The following is a 16,330-nucleotide window of genomic DNA, read 5'->3' on the forward strand; positions in this document are numbered from 1 at the left end:
GATAATTAGAAAGGCAGAACTTAAACTAGAAACAAGGCAAACCCCAGAATTTAAATTTGTAACAAAATAGTATTTCATTGAAAGACTGAAATTTAGGTAACTTAATGTCTTATTTAGATTCTGCTTTTATCTTACTGTGTGGTCATATGCACATCAGTGTGCCTGTCTGTTTTGATTTCCTTGTCTTCAATGTACAGCTAATAAATTCTACTTATGCATTTCATTGGACTATAGTGAATTGTAAAAGCAAAGTATAGTGCTTTTACACTATACATTATAGTTACATTTCAAAGCCCCCAACGTTGGTGTTAAATGTAGATTAAAATCCCATTAACACTATGAGAGTGATTTACTCTCTCCGATTCTCTGTTTATTCATCTGCAAAGTGTTGTGAGAGTTAAGTATGTAAAGCATCTGGCACACAGTAGGTATTTAGCTCCTGGATCTATTTTCTAATCTTATTATACAAGACTTTGTAGGAAGATAGATAACCTATTATAAGTACCTCAAAATGCAGTTTCCCACCAAAATTGAAGCAAGGACAATTGTTTATGCAAATAACAATGATATACATGTTTGTATGAAACCATAACTTTTATTTGTACATTCAATCAGATGGTTATGACAAAATAAAGTCCATGACAGAAGCTGATTTTTGTCAAACATATAGCTGTTTGTCAGTGTCTCCAGTTTTATTTACAAATTTTATGCTATAAGTATCTGTTAGACACTGGAAATTCATTATATATTTTTTTTTCACAGAAAGTTTTAGCATTCCCAAGTAAAAGCTTATATAGAGCAGAAATATTAATATCAGTATTGGACCTCTATTACTTATAAAAAATTGTTTGATAACAATAATTACAAATAGATCTGTTGAATGTCTTTGAATCCTGAGTGTTAAGCCTTAAAGACCCAGCCTGGTCTTAAAACTGAATCAAGAAGTGAATGGAGTTTGAAGGGATTAGGATAGTGGTACTTTAGCAGCATGGAAATTAAAAAGGAGAAAGAATATTTTCTTTAGAAATAAAAGGGTGAGTACATGATGGGAAAGTTCTCTAGCAGCAGGGAGGCAGTGTAAAAAGTGAAAACTCACACACGTATCAATACTTCATTGAAGATTGAAGGTTAGTTGAGAATGTCCGCCCTTATGGTTTGCTATTACATACACATCATGCTAGATGTGGTGGGGATAAAATGCATGACATTCTTCATATATTTTTCTATGTTATAAGTCATAGAATCCCATATTTGTAGGAGACATTACTGGTTATTTACTTCAACCCATGAGCAATTTTGCATCTCATAGACACATTTACAAAGTTTTCCTTGGATGAAATGAGGACTTCAGTATCCATAGTTATTTTTATTTGCCTGTTTTTTACCTTATTTTTTCACTTCAATAAGAATATATGTGACTTAGACTATACACCATTTAGTTCAATTTAAATTGGCAGTTTACAAGGACAGGAGGCTTGTAGGCAGCCTGGAAGCTGACTGCTTGGCAACATCAAAATGAATGATTGGTGACCTTGATTATGCTCAAAACTAAAAAATGTAAATAAAACAATAATAATAAAAATATTAGATGTTCTGTGGCAACATATTTCTAGTTAGTTTATATCCACCTAATATTTAGCTGCTTTTGGGAAACAACAATAAAAACAGCCCTCTAGAACACACAGGATATTTATGGTGACCAGATCTAGAAAAACGTATTTCTCTCAGAAGGTTACTGGGGATTTTTATCCAAAGCTGGAAGTGACAGCTGACAGATTTTATTCTATTATTTGCTACAATGAAAAAGGATACATTTTGTCTCTTGGCACATACTTTGCCAAGGGAACAATAGTAGCTTCCAAATGGATCAATTTTTTAAAATTCCCATTATCTTAAAAGCTGCTTTGTATCAACTTAAACATTATAAAAACAACACAATACATTTGAAATGACAAATTTTTTAGTTGTGATAGGATATGGTGAAAGAAATTTTCATACATTGAGGTATGGGAATGTTATTCTGGCATATACATGAATTAACTTGTATTTTATGCTGACTAAAACAGCCTGTTTGTGGCCTATCAAGCATACATTGTACATCTGCTTTAATCATTAAAGGAAAGGGTGCATTAACCAGAAATAAAGAATGTCCATGTTAAAAATAAAGATTAAAAGCCTCCCTACCTGGGACATCAAATGCTAGTACTCCTTCAACAAATCTCTTTTCCCAGATGCCAAGGCTATACTGACTCGATGTGTACATGCTCTTCTGTTTTTTTTCTGAAACCTTGAATGAATCTTTCCCTGTCTTGTTGAATGCTCTTTGTTCTGACAAGACATAAAGCTGTGCTGAAAACCATGCCTCTCTGTAGCAGTTCCTCAGAGTTATCTGAGAGTCTGTCTTCTGGGCTCAGTTTGGCTCAAATAAAACTTTTTCTATTCCTATTATAGATTATTTATTGATTATTTTATTGACAAATATATGTACAGGAAGGTAGTGGTCTCTCGTTTTTCCTAAAAAAAAAAACAACAACAATAATAGAGTTTGGGTTTGGGTTTTATTTCTTCATTTTCCCTTTTGTTTTTGACCTATACATTTTAGGTATTTTCAAAGACATGAATTATCAGAGATGGAAAACTCTTAGCCAAAAATACAAGAAAATAAAACAAATTCCTTTAGATGAACTTAGCTGCCATAAAAAGGTAAAGCTATTTATGTCACTGAGGTACTACATCTAGACTTGTGCATATCCACATACTATGGAATATTTATGTCTTGGAAATTATAAAACAATAGCAGCTGGAGGTATTGTGTCTGTATAAAGGATGAGTGCTGGAGAACTAGGAGGGAGAAAAAGAGGTAAATTTTGAGGCACCCAAATATTAATTTCTATTTGATGTAGTTTTGAACACTTCAAAATTATGATATCAGAAACATAAAATCTTAAATTTATATGCATAAGCATGTCTTGATTTTCACTAAAGCATCATTCATACCCCAGAGAAGTCTGCCTTTTCCTCATTCTTCCACTTCTGAACATCTCTCCAAACTCTATACCTAATGCCTGGGTTGGTTAATTAAGAACTGAGTAGTACTCATTCTTCTGTGCTAGTTTTCATTCTAGTGATGATATAAGGTTTTCTATTCAACCATGACCTCTATAGGTTTAGTTAAGGTCCTCTGAGGTATCTAAAGATAAAGGAAGAATAAGGCCTTTTTCTTATTGGTTATTCACCTGCCACCTTCAGTGATATAAATATTTATATTACTTTGAGGAAATTTGCCAGGAGATTATAGCCTACAAGGAACTCTTACCCCAGTTTTCAAGAGAGATTGTTAGCATGTGATGGCAAAGAAATAATAGACAACAAATTCTCTAAGAGAGTTAATAGAGATTGTGTGTGCATTTAATACTTAAGAAATTTAAAAAAAATAGATATTTCACAATCAAATCAACTTAAATTTTAAACAAGAGAAAAAATACATTAGATGGGTTTCTAAGAGCTATAGACTACTTCATCACTGTAATAATGTCACAACAATATTTAATTAATTTTACATTGTTATGCTATTTTTTTTAATCTTGGATATGCCAGAAAGTACAAATAAAATTGATGGATAATAAATGAAGACTTTTCAAATATTTCAGGCTATAATGTTTATTGTAAGTTAAACTATTAACAAATAGATTCACTTGAAATTTTTAATTCAAATTTGGTTATTTTATGTTTATCAACAGTGGAACATAAATAACCCAAGAAAAAAAATGTAACTGCTAATTATAGATGAATTCATAAACTCCTTGAAAATTGATAAAGTGGAAAATTTCATTCATGACCCAAGAGAGAAGTCCATTAAATATACCAGTGACAGAGGGTGGAGTCAAGATGACACACTAGGAGGATGTGGAACTCGTGTCTCCACACAACTAGGGCACCTACCAGGCACTGGTGGGGGGCCATGGACACCTAAGGGGATGGGAGGAGCCCCAAGTGACTGGCTTGCAGGATCTTGTTTCTCAGACCAGAGGTCGGGCCTGAATTCCTGTGGTGGGAGGGAGCTCTGAGTCCAAACCACTGGAATAAGAGAGAACCTCAGAACCCAGGGAATATTAATCAGAGTGAGACCTCCCAGAGGTCCTAATCTCAGCCCAAGACCCGGCTTTATCCAGCTGCCTGCAAACTTCAATGCTGGACGCCTCAATCCAAACAACCAGTAACAGGAATACAGCCTCATACATCAAAAAAAAAAAAAAAAAAAAAAGAAAGAAAGAAAGAAAAGAACAATGAAAAATATATTATAAACAAAGGAGCAAGGTAAAAACCTACAAGACAAAATAAATGAAAATGAAATAGGCAACTTATCTGAAAAATAATTCAGAGTAATGATAGTAAAGATGATTCAAAATCTTGGAAAGAGAATGGAGAAAATACAAGAAGCATTTAACAAGGATCTAGAAGAACTAAAGAACAAACAAACAGTGATGAACAACACAATAACTGAAATTAAAAATAATCTAGAAGAAATCAATAGCAGAATAACTAAGGCAGAGGAATCGATAAGTGAGATGGATGATAAAATGGTGGAAATAACTGCCAGGGAGCAGAATAAAGATAAAGAATGAAAAGAACTGAGGACAGCTTGAGAGTCCTCTGGGAAAACATTAAACACATTAACATTTGAATTATAGGGGTCCCAGAAGAAGAAGAGAAGAAGAAAGGGACTGAGAAAATATTTAAAGAGATTATAGTTGAAAACTTCCCTAACATGAGAAAGGAAATAGTCAATCAAGTCCAGGAAGTGCAGAGAGTCCCATACAAGATAAACCCAAAAAGAGCCATGCTGAGATACATATTAATCAAACTATCAACAATAAAATACAAAGAAAAAATATTAAAAGCAGCAAGGGAAAAGCAACAAATAATACACAAGGGAATCCCCATAAGGTTAACAGCTGATCTTTCAGCAGAAACTCTGCAAGCGAGAAGGGACTGGCAGGACATATTTAAAGTGATTAAAGGGAGAAACCTACAACCAAGATTAACCAGCAAGGATCTCATTCATATTTGATGGAGAAATTAACACCTTTAGAGACAAGCAAAAGCTAAGAGAATTCAGCATGACAAAACCAGCTTCACAAAAAATGCTAAAGGAAGGTCTCTAGGCAGGAAACACAAGAGAAGGAAAAGACTGACAAAAACAAACCCAAAGCAATTAAGAAAATGGTCATAAGAACATACATATTGATAATTACCTTAAACATAAATGGATTAAATGCTCCAATCAAAAGACACAGACTGGCTGAATGGATACAAAAACAAGACCCATATTTATTCTGTCTACAAGAGACAGACTTCAGACCTAGAGACACATACAGACTGAATGTGAGGGGATGGAAGAAGATATTCCATGCAAATGGAAATCAGAAGAAAGATGGAGTAGCAATTCTAATATCAGAAAAAATAGACTTTAAACTATAGACTATTGTGAGAGATAAAGAAGGACACTACATAATGATCAAGGGATCAATCCAGGAAGAAGAAATAACAATTGTAAATATTTATGCACCCAACATAGGAGCACCTCAATACATAAGGCAAATGCTAACAGCCATAAAAGGGGAAATCAAAAGTTACACACTCATACTAGGGGACTTTAAAACCCCATTTTCACCACTGGACAGATCATCCAAAATGAAAATAAATAAGGAAACACAAGCTTTAAATGATATACTAAACAAGATGGACTTAAATGATATTCATAAGACATTCCATCCAAAAGCAACAGAATACACTTTCTTCTCAAGTGCTTATGAAACATTCTCCAGGATAGACCATATCCTGGGTCACAAAACAAGCTTTGGTAAATTTAAGAAAATTAAAGTCATATCAAGTATCTTTTCTGACCACACTGCTATGAGACTAGATATCAATTACAGGAAAAAAAAACTGTAAAAAATACAAACACATGGAGGCTAAACAATATGCTACAAAATAACCAAGAGATCACTGAAGAAATCAGAGAACAAATCAAAAAATACCTAGAAACAAATGACAATGTAAACATGATGACCCAAAACCTATGGGATGCAGCAAAAGCAGTTCTAAGAGAGAAGTTATTCTCAATAAAATCCTACCTCAAGACATAAGAAAAATCTCAAATAAAAACCTAACCTTACACCTAAAGCAATTAGAGAAAGAAGAACCAAAACATCCCAAAGTTAGCAGAAGGAAAGAAATCATAAAGATCACATCAGAAATAAATGAAAAAGAAATGAAGGAAACAATAGCAAAAGTCAATAAAACTAAAAGCTGGTTCTTTGAGTAGATAAACAAAATTGAAAAACCATTAGCCAGACTCATCAGTAAAAAAAAGGAGAAGACTCAAATCAACAGAATTAGAAATGAAAAAGAAGGAACAACTGACCCTGCAAAAATACAAAGAATCATGAGAGATTACTACAAGCAACTCTATGCCAATAAAATGGACATCTGGAAGAAATGGACAAATTGTTAGAAAAGTTCAACCTTCCAGGGCTGAGCCAGGAAGAAAAGTAAAATATAAACAGACAAATCACAAGCACTGAAATTGAAACTGTGATTAAAAATCTTTCAACAAACAAAAGCCCAGGACCAGATGGCTTCACAGGCGAATTCTATCAAACATTTAGAGAAGAGCTAACACCTATCATTCTCAAACTCTTCCTAAATATAGTAGTGGGAGGAACACTCCCAAACTGATTCTACAAGGCCACCAACACACTGATAACAAAACCAAAGATGTCACAAAAGAGAAAACTACAGGCCAGTATCACTGATGAACATGGATGCAAAAATCCTCAACAAAATTCTAGCATACAGAATCCAACAGCATATTGAAAGCATCATACACTGACTAATGTGGGTTTATTCCAGGAATACAAGGAATCTTCAGTATATGGAAATCAATCAATGTGATACACCATATTAACAAATTGAAGGAGAAAAAATATATGATCCACTCAAAAGATGCAGAAAAGGCTTTTGACAAAATTCAACACCAATTTATGATAAAAACTTTCCAGAAAGTAGGCACAGAGGGAACCTACCTCAATATAATAAAGGCCATATATGACAAACCCACAGCCAACATTGTTCTCAATGGTGAAAAACTGAAAGCATTTCCACTAAGATCAGGTTGCCCACACTCACCACTATTATTCAACGTACTTTTGGAAGTTTTAACCACAGTCATCAGAGAAGAAGAAGAAATAAAAGGAAACCAAACCAAACCAAAAGAAGAAGTAAAACTGTCACTGTTTGCAGATGAGATGATACTATGCATAGAGAATCCTAAAGATGTTACCAGAAAACTACTAGAGCTAATCAATGAATTTGGTAAAGTAGTAGGATACAAAATTAATGTACAGAAATCTCTTGCATTCCTATACACTAATGATGAATAATCTGAAAGAGAAATTAAGGAAACAATCTCATATACCATTGCAACACAAAGAATAAAGTACCTCAAAATAAACCTACCTAAGGAGACAAAGAAAACTGTATTCAGAAAACTATAAGACACTGATGAAAGAAATTAAAGATGATACAAACAGATGGAGAGAAATACCATGTCTTGGATTGGAAGAATCAACATTGTGAAAATGACTATACTACCCAAAGCAATCTACAGATTCAGTGCAATCCCTATTGAACTACCAATGGCATTTTTCACAGAACTAAAACAAAAATTTCACAATTTGTATGGAAAAACAAAATACCCTCATAGCCAAAGCAATCTTGAGAAAGAAAAACAGAGCTGGAGGAATCAGGCTCCCTTACTTCAGACTATACAACAAAGCTACAATAATCGAGACAGTATGGTACTGGCACAAAAACAGAAATATAGATCAATGGAACAGGATAGAAAGCCCAGAGATAAACCCATGGACATATGGTCACCTTATTTTTGACAAAGGAGACAAGAGTATATAATGGAGAAAAGACAACCTCTTCAGTAAGTGGTGCTGGCAAAACTGGACAGCTACATGTAAAAGAATGAAATTAGAACACTCCCTAACACCATACAAAAAAATAAACTCAAAATGGATTAAAGACCTAAATATAAGGCCAGACACTATAAAAGTCTTAGAGGAAAACATAGGCAGAACACTCTATGAAATAAATCACAGCAAGATCCTTTTTGATCCACCTTCTAGAGAAATGGAAATAAAACCAAAAATGAACAAATGGGACCTAATGAAACTTAAAAGCTTTTACACAGCAAAGGAAACCATAAACAAGACCAAAAGACAACCCTCAGAATGGGAGAAGATAATTGCAGAGGAAGCAAATGACAAAGGAATAACTCCAAAATATACAAGCAGCTCATGCAGCTCAATATCAAAAAACCCCAAAAAAACCAATACAAAAATGGGCAGAAGACCTAAATAAACAATTCTCCAAAGAAGATATATAGATTTCCAACAAACACATGAAAGGATAATCAACATCACTAATCATTAGAGAAATGCAAAACCACAATGAGGTATCACCTCACACTGATCAGAATGGCCATCGTCAAAAAATCTACAAACAGTAAATGCTGGTGAGGGTGTGGAGAACAGGGCACGCTCTTGCACTGTTGCTGGGGATGTAAATTGATACAGCCACAATGGAGAACAGTATGGAGATTCCTTCAAAATCTAAAAATAGAACTACCATATGACCCAGCAATCTCACTATTGGGAATATACCCTGAAAAAACCATAATTCAAAAAGGATCTTGTACCACGATGTTCACTGCAGCACTCTTTATAATAGATAGGACATGGAAGCAACCTACATGTCCATCGACAGATGAATGGATAAAGAAGATGTTGCACATATATACAATAGAATATTATTCAGCCATAAAAAGAAATGAAATTGAGTTATTTGTAGTGAGGTGGATGGTCCTAGATTCTGTCATATAGAGTGAAGTAAGTCAGAATGAGGAAAACAAATACTGTATCCTAACACATATATTGAATCTAAAAGAAACAAAAACAAGAAAACAGTTCTGGTGAACCTAGGGGTTGGACAGGAATAAAGATGCAGACATAGAGAATGGACTTGTGGACATGGTAATAGGGAAAGGTAAGCTGGGACGAAGTGAGAGAGTAGCATTGACATATACACACTACCAAATATAAAATAGATAGTGGGAAACTATTGTACAGAACAGGGAGATCAGCTCGGTGCTTTGTGGTTACCTAGAGAGGTGGGACAGGGAGGGTGGGAGGGTGGGAGGGAGATTCAAGAGGGAGGGGACATGGGGATATATGTGCAGAGGAAACTAGCACAACATTGTGAAACAATTATACTCCAATAAAGATGTTAAAACAAATAAAAGAAAATCATTGATACTATAATATATATATATATATATATATACCAGTTATATTGTGCTGTTGTTTGATTGCTTTCCCTGTGACAAGTCATCTCTAAAATGTTCTTTCAACAAGGTTCTATTCCATATTTTCCACAGATTTTATATTTAATAAATGTGTGCCTGTATGTGTGGATGTATATATACATGGGAAGATATCCATGGGTAAATGTCTATCTATCTATCTATCTATCTATCTATCTATCTATCTATCTATCTATCTATCATCTATCTATATATCTAATGTAACCACAAGAGAAATAGCCTGATCATCTCTAATAGTCTTGGACTATTGATTTCAACAATAAAGAACACAGATATTTTAGTTTGTCCTGTGTTATCGCTCATGAGATGACAAGTCTGGATATGCAATGTCTTGTGGTTTAGCAAAAATTTTTAGTTTTATTCATACTAGCCACAATTCCTTGATCACGTACAACTCCATAATTAGTAACTCTTTAGACTAGATTGGAACACTAGGATTTACTCTGAAATCTTTTCTTCTGGGATACCTTGAAACTCAAGTACACCTTCTACCTGATGTAGCAATATATTCTCAGCCAAATCAAAACTGGTAATTTTTCAAAGTAAGAACAAAGACTCATCTTGTGGAAACAATAGTTTTTTCTTGTAAACCAATTTAAAATACTTGAAATAAAATATAAATAAAATGAACATAAAATATATAAATATAATTTTAAAATTATGTTTCTGTTATCGATTGTTGCATTTATCCAGATAAATACCAGGAGTAGAATTGCTGAATTTTTAATTTTTTGAGGAAACTTCATACTGTTTTCTATAGTGCCTGCACCAATTTAAAATACCACCAATATTGCAAAGGGTTCCCTTTTCTCCATATCCTCACCAACACTTGTTATTTGTTGTCTTTTTGGTAATAGTTTTTCTGACTGGTATGGGGTGATAACTCATTGTCGTTTTGATTTGCTTTTTCCTGATGATTAGTGATGTTGAACATCTTTTCATGTGTCTGTTGGTCATCTGTTTGTCTTTAGAAAAGTATCTATTGTCCTCTGAACATTTTTAATTCAGATTTTTCCTCTTTTAATATTGTTATATGAGTTCATTGTATATTTTACAGATATATCATATATATATACCTTATCAGATATATCATTTGCAGTTATCTTCTCCCTTTCAGCAGATGGCCTTTTCATTTTGTTGATAGTTTCCTTCACTGTACAAAAGTTTTTAATTTGATATAGTATCATATGTTTACTTTTACTTTTGTTTCTTGTGCCTGAAGGGACATATCTGAAAAACACTGATGTAAAAGTGCATACTACCTATTTTTTCTTCTAGGAGTTTTATGGTTTCAGGTCTTACATTTAAGTCTTAATTCATGTTGAATCTATTTTTGTATATGGTGTGAGAATGTAGTCCAGTTTCATTCTTTTGCATCTAGCTGTCCAGTGTTTCCAACACCATTTATTAGAGTAGTCTTTTCCCCATGGTATATTCTTGCCTCCTTTGTTGTAGATTTACTGAGCATGTAATTGTGCATTTATTTCTGGGTTCCCTATTCTGTTCCATTGATCTACATGTCCTTTTTGTGCCAGTACCGTACTATTTTGATTACTGTAATTTGTAGTATAGTTTGATTGTGGTATCTATGCCTTTGTTCTTTTTTCTCAGGATGGTTTTGACTATTTTCAGGCTTGTGTTTCCATACAAATTTTAGAATTACTCGTTTTAGCTTTATGAAAAATATCAGTATTTTGATAGGGATCACAGTGAATCTGTAGAGTGCCTTGTGTTGTATGGACTTTGTAATAAAATTAATTATTTTAGTCCATAAATACAGTATATATTTCCATTTGTTTTTGTCATCTCCAGTTTTTTCACCAATGTCTCACAGTTTTCAGAATACAGGTCCTTCATCTTCTTAGATTTATTCCTATGTATTTTATTATTTTCAGTGCAACTGTAAATGGGATTGCTTTCTTAATTTCTTTTTTTTTCAATAGTTTGTTATTAGTGTATAGAAATGAAACAGATTTCTAAATAGTTATGTTGTATCCTTCAACTTTACTGAAGTCATCAATGAGTACTAATAGTTTTTTAGTGATATCTTTAGGATTTTCTATATATAGTACCATGTCTTCTGCAAATAATGACAATTTTACTGCTTCCTTTCCAATTTGTATTTCTTTTATTTATTTTGCTTGTCTGATTGCTGTGGCTAGAACTTGTAATCCTATGTTTAATAAAAGTGGTGAGAGTGGACATCTTTATATTGTTTCTGATCTTAGAGAAAATGCTTTCTGCTTTTCACCATTGAATAAGATGTTGGCTGTGGGTTTTACATATATGGCCTTCATTATGTTGAGGTGTGTTTCCTCTATACCCACTTTGTTGAGAGCTTTTATCATAAATGGTTGTTGAATTTTTCAAAAGCGTTTTATGCATCTGTTGAGATGATTAGATTATTTTTATTCTTTAATCTGTTAATATGATATGCCACATTAATTGATTTGCAGATGTTGAAACATCCTTGCATCCCTGGGATAAGTCCCAAATGATCATGTTATATGATCCTTGTAATGTATTGTCAAATTTGGTTTGCTAATATTTTATTAAAGATTTTTGCATCTATGCTCATTAGTAATATTGGCTTGTAATTTTCTTTTTCCAAGGTGTCTTTTTCTGGTTTGGTATCAGGGGGATGCTGGCTTCATACAAAAAATTCAGAAGCATTTCTTCCTCTTTAATCTTTTGGAGTAGTTTGAGAAGGATGAGTGTTAACTCCTCTGTAATGTTTGGAATTTTTGGTAGAATTCACTTGTGAACACATCTACTCCTGAACTTTTGTTTCCTGAGAGTTTTTGTTTACTGATTAAATTTCATTACTGGTCATTGCTCATATTTTCTAATTCTTCCTGATGCAGTCTTGGGAGATTGTACATTTCTAGGAGTTTATCCATGTCTTCTAGGTTGTCCATTTTATTGGCATATAATTATTCCTGCTAATCTTGCATGATCTTTTGTATTTCTGTGGTGTCATTTTAACTTCTCTTTTATTTCTGATTTTATTTTTAAAGGCCTTCTGTTATTCTATGGTAAGTCTGGCTAAACATTTATAAATTTTGTTTATCCTTTCTAAGATACAGCTTTTAGTTTCATTGATGTTTTCTATTGTTTTTATAGTTTTTATTTCATTTATTTCTGTTCTTATATTTATTATATTTTTCTTTCTCCTAACTTTGGGTTTTATTTGTTTTTCTTTTTCTAGTTCCTTTAGGTGTTAGGTTAGATTGTTTATTTGAATTTTTTCTTGTTTCCTGAGATAGACCCTTATCACTATAAACTTTTCTCTCAGAACTCTTTTTGCTATATTCCATGGATTTTGAAATGTTATGTTTCCATTTTTATTTGTCTCCAGGTATTTTTTGCTTTCCTCTTTGATTTCTTTGGTGACCCATTGGTGGGTTAGTAGTATATTATTTAGCTTCCATGTGTATTTTTTTTTATGTAGTTGATTTGTTAAAAATTGCTTCATGTATTTATCTGCTCCTATTTTGGGAGCATATATATTTAAAGTTCTTATATCTTCTTGTCTAATTGATTCCTTTATCATTATTTAATGTCTTTCTTTGTCTCTTTTACATTCTACTTTGAAGTATCTTTTGTCTGTCTAAGTATTGCTACCTCAGCTTTTTAATCTTTTTTCTTTTATGGAAAACCTTTCTTCATCCCTTTACTTTCAGTCTGTGTGTATCTTTAAATCTAAAGCCAGTCATTTGTAGGCAGCATATAAATAGGTCTTGCTTTTTATCCATTTTGTCACTCTAAGTTTTTTTATTGGAGTATTTAGTCCATTTATATTTTAATTATTAATAAGTATATACTTATTGCCATTCTGTTCATTGTTTTTGTACATCTGTTTTTCTTTCTTTTTCTTTTGCTCTCTTCCCTTGTGATTTAATGACTATCTTTAGTATTCTGTTTGGGTTCTTTTCTCCTGTTTTGTGTGTGTGTCTATTATCAATTTTTGGTTTGTGGTTACCATTAGGTTTATATATAACAATCTAATATATTTGACATATTTTACATCTTTCTTATGTGTGTATCTTTTTACTTATTGTGTATATAGATGAATTTACTACTTCATCTTTTATCCTTTCTACTAGCTTTATGAATGATTGATCTACTGCTTTTACTCTGTATTTGCCTTTACCAATTAGATATTTTTCTTCCCTAAACTTCATGTTTCTAGTTGTGGTCTTTACTTTCCACTTAGCGAAGTTCCTTTAAACATTTCCTGTAAAGCTGGTGAATGTTGGTGAACTCCTTTAATTTTTACTTTTATATAAAACTATTTATCTCTCCTTTATATTTAAATGATAGCCTTGTTGTGTTTAACGGATGTCTCCAACCCCCCAGCCATGGGCCAGTAGCAGTCCGTGGCCTGTTAGGAACTGGGCTGCACAGCAGAAGGTGAGCAGTGAGCAAGCAAAGCTTCATCTGCCACTCCCCATTGTTCACATTACAGCCTGAACCACCCCCCACCCTGCCACTGGTCCATAGAAAAATTGTCTTCCACGAAACTGGTCCCTGATGCCAAAAAGTTGGGGGTCACTGGTGTAGAATATTCTTGGTTGAAGGTATTTTCCTTTTAGTAGCTGAATATACTGTGCCACTCCCTTCTGCCCTGCAAAGTTTCTGTTGAAAAATCAGCTGAGGGTCTCAGGGTAGTTCCCTTGTATGTAACTAGTTGCTTTTATCTTGCTGCTCTTAAGAGTCTCTCTTTATCTTTAATTTTTGCCACTTTAATTATGCTGTGTCTCAGTGTGGACTCTTTTGGGTTCATCTTGTTGAGGACTCCATGATTCTTGTCTCTGGAAAGTTGTTTCTTTTCCCAATTTAGGGAATATTTCAGCTATTATTTCTTCAAAAAAGTTCTTTTTTCTCTCTCTCCTCATTCTGGGACTCATATAATGTAAATGTTACTATGCTTGATGTTGTCTCAGAGTTCTCTTATTATATTCTCATTTTTAATTATTTTTTCTCTTTTTTCCATTTAGTTTGGGTGATTTCCATTTCTGTCTTCTAATTCACTGATCTATTTCTTTGTATCATTTTTCTTACTGATGATTCCTTTTAGTATATTTTTTATTTCACTTATACTCTTCATCTCTGGTTCCTTTTTATGTTTTCTAACTCTTTGTTAAACTTCTTACAGTGTTTATCCATTCTTATCTTGAGTTCATTGAATATCTTTATGATTAGTACCTTGAACTCTATCAGGTAGATTGTTTGTCTCCACTTGACTTAGTTCTTCTGGGGTTTTGTCTTGTTCCTTTGTTTGGAATATATTCCTCTCTTGCTTCTTTTTGTCTAATTCTCTGTTTATTTCTGTGTATTAGGTAGGTTGGTTACATTTCTCAATATTAGAGAAGTGACTTTACATAAGAGATGTCTTATGGTATCCATCAGCACACTCTCCTCTGGCCACCAGAGATATATGCTCTATGGGTGTTCCCATGTGGGCTGCATGGGTCCTTTTGTTTTGGTGGGTCAGACTAGTGTGGTGCACTGGTAGGAAGGGCTGGCCTCCAGCCTTTTTGGCTACCAGGCCCTTCTTTCTGGTCTTCTGGTGGGCAGACCTGGATCCTGTGGAAGAAAGTTATGAGGCCCTGGGTGGACCAGAGCTGGTTCCAACATGCTGGTGGGTGGAATCATGTCCCCACATGGCAGGCTGACACCTGTGGAGCCTGAGGTTGATGCTGGCCCACTGGCACTCAATTGAGCCTCAAGCCCTAATAGGCTAGAGAGAGGACTCCAAAATGTTGCTTTCCAGTACCTGTGTCTTCATGGTAGAATAAGCTTCCCAAAATGGCTGATGTCAGCAACTATGTCCCCAGGGGTGTCCCAGCTGTCTTCTGCCTCTTTGGGAGGTTCTCCCAGATCAGCAAGTAGGTATGACTCACACTCCTTTAAAATCACTGCCTCTGCTCTGGGACTCAGAACATGTGAGATTTTGTGCACACATTTTAAGAGTGGAGTCTCTGTTTCCTATGGTCCTCTAGGTCTCCTGTGTTCAGCCCCCACTGGTCATCAAACCAGGCATTCTGGGGACTTATCTTCTTGGTGCAGGACACCTGGGTTAAGGAGCCCAATGTGGGACTTGGACCCCTCTCTCCTTGTGAAGAATCTTTCCAACTGTGATTATCCTTCTGTTTGTGAGTCACCTACCCAGGGGTTTGACCCTGACCATACTACATCTCCACCTCTTCTACTCATTTCATTGTAGTTTCTTCTTTATACCTTTAGCTGTGGAAATTTTTTTCTGCTATACTTTAGGTCATTCTCATTGATAGTTTTTCTATAAGTAGTTGTAATTTGGGGTGCCCATGAAAGGAGCTGAGATCAGGGTCTTCCTACTCTGCCATCATTTTTGCCTACACCTTTGATGATTTACCTGCTATAAGACATATTAACTATACATTTGTATGTAAAATGAGTACAGTATATATAAAAAGTGATGATAAATATATCAAAAATTCTCCTTTTAGACATTATATCTACCAAAAAACTTGTAAAATGAAGTAGCTGAAATTTTAGGTGTCTGCAGTGAGCCATACCTCTTTTCTTGTTAAGTAACCCTATATGGAGCAAATTAGATAACATTTTTCAACTGACATCACATTATAGAATGACATAGTATGTGAGCTAAATTTAGGAGTTTCCTTTGGAAATTTTCCTAATGTTTTAGTTATCAGTCTGTGGGTTAAATCTAATGACAATGTTTGTAAGAGAAACATATGCTTATTCTAGACTGCCATGCTATTCTTATTGTGTTGCTATTTTTTCTACTTTATCTTGACATATCAATAATGGCCTCATCTCAAATTCATATTTTTTTAGGACTAGAATGGATTATTAGACGTCCTTTAGAAT

The sequence above is a fragment of the Tursiops truncatus genome, chromosome 18 (genome assembly GCF_011762595.2).
Source record: "Tursiops truncatus isolate mTurTru1 chromosome 18, mTurTru1.mat.Y, whole genome shotgun sequence".
In the NCBI taxonomy this organism is placed as follows: Eukaryota; Metazoa; Chordata; class Mammalia; order Artiodactyla; family Delphinidae; genus Tursiops; species Tursiops truncatus.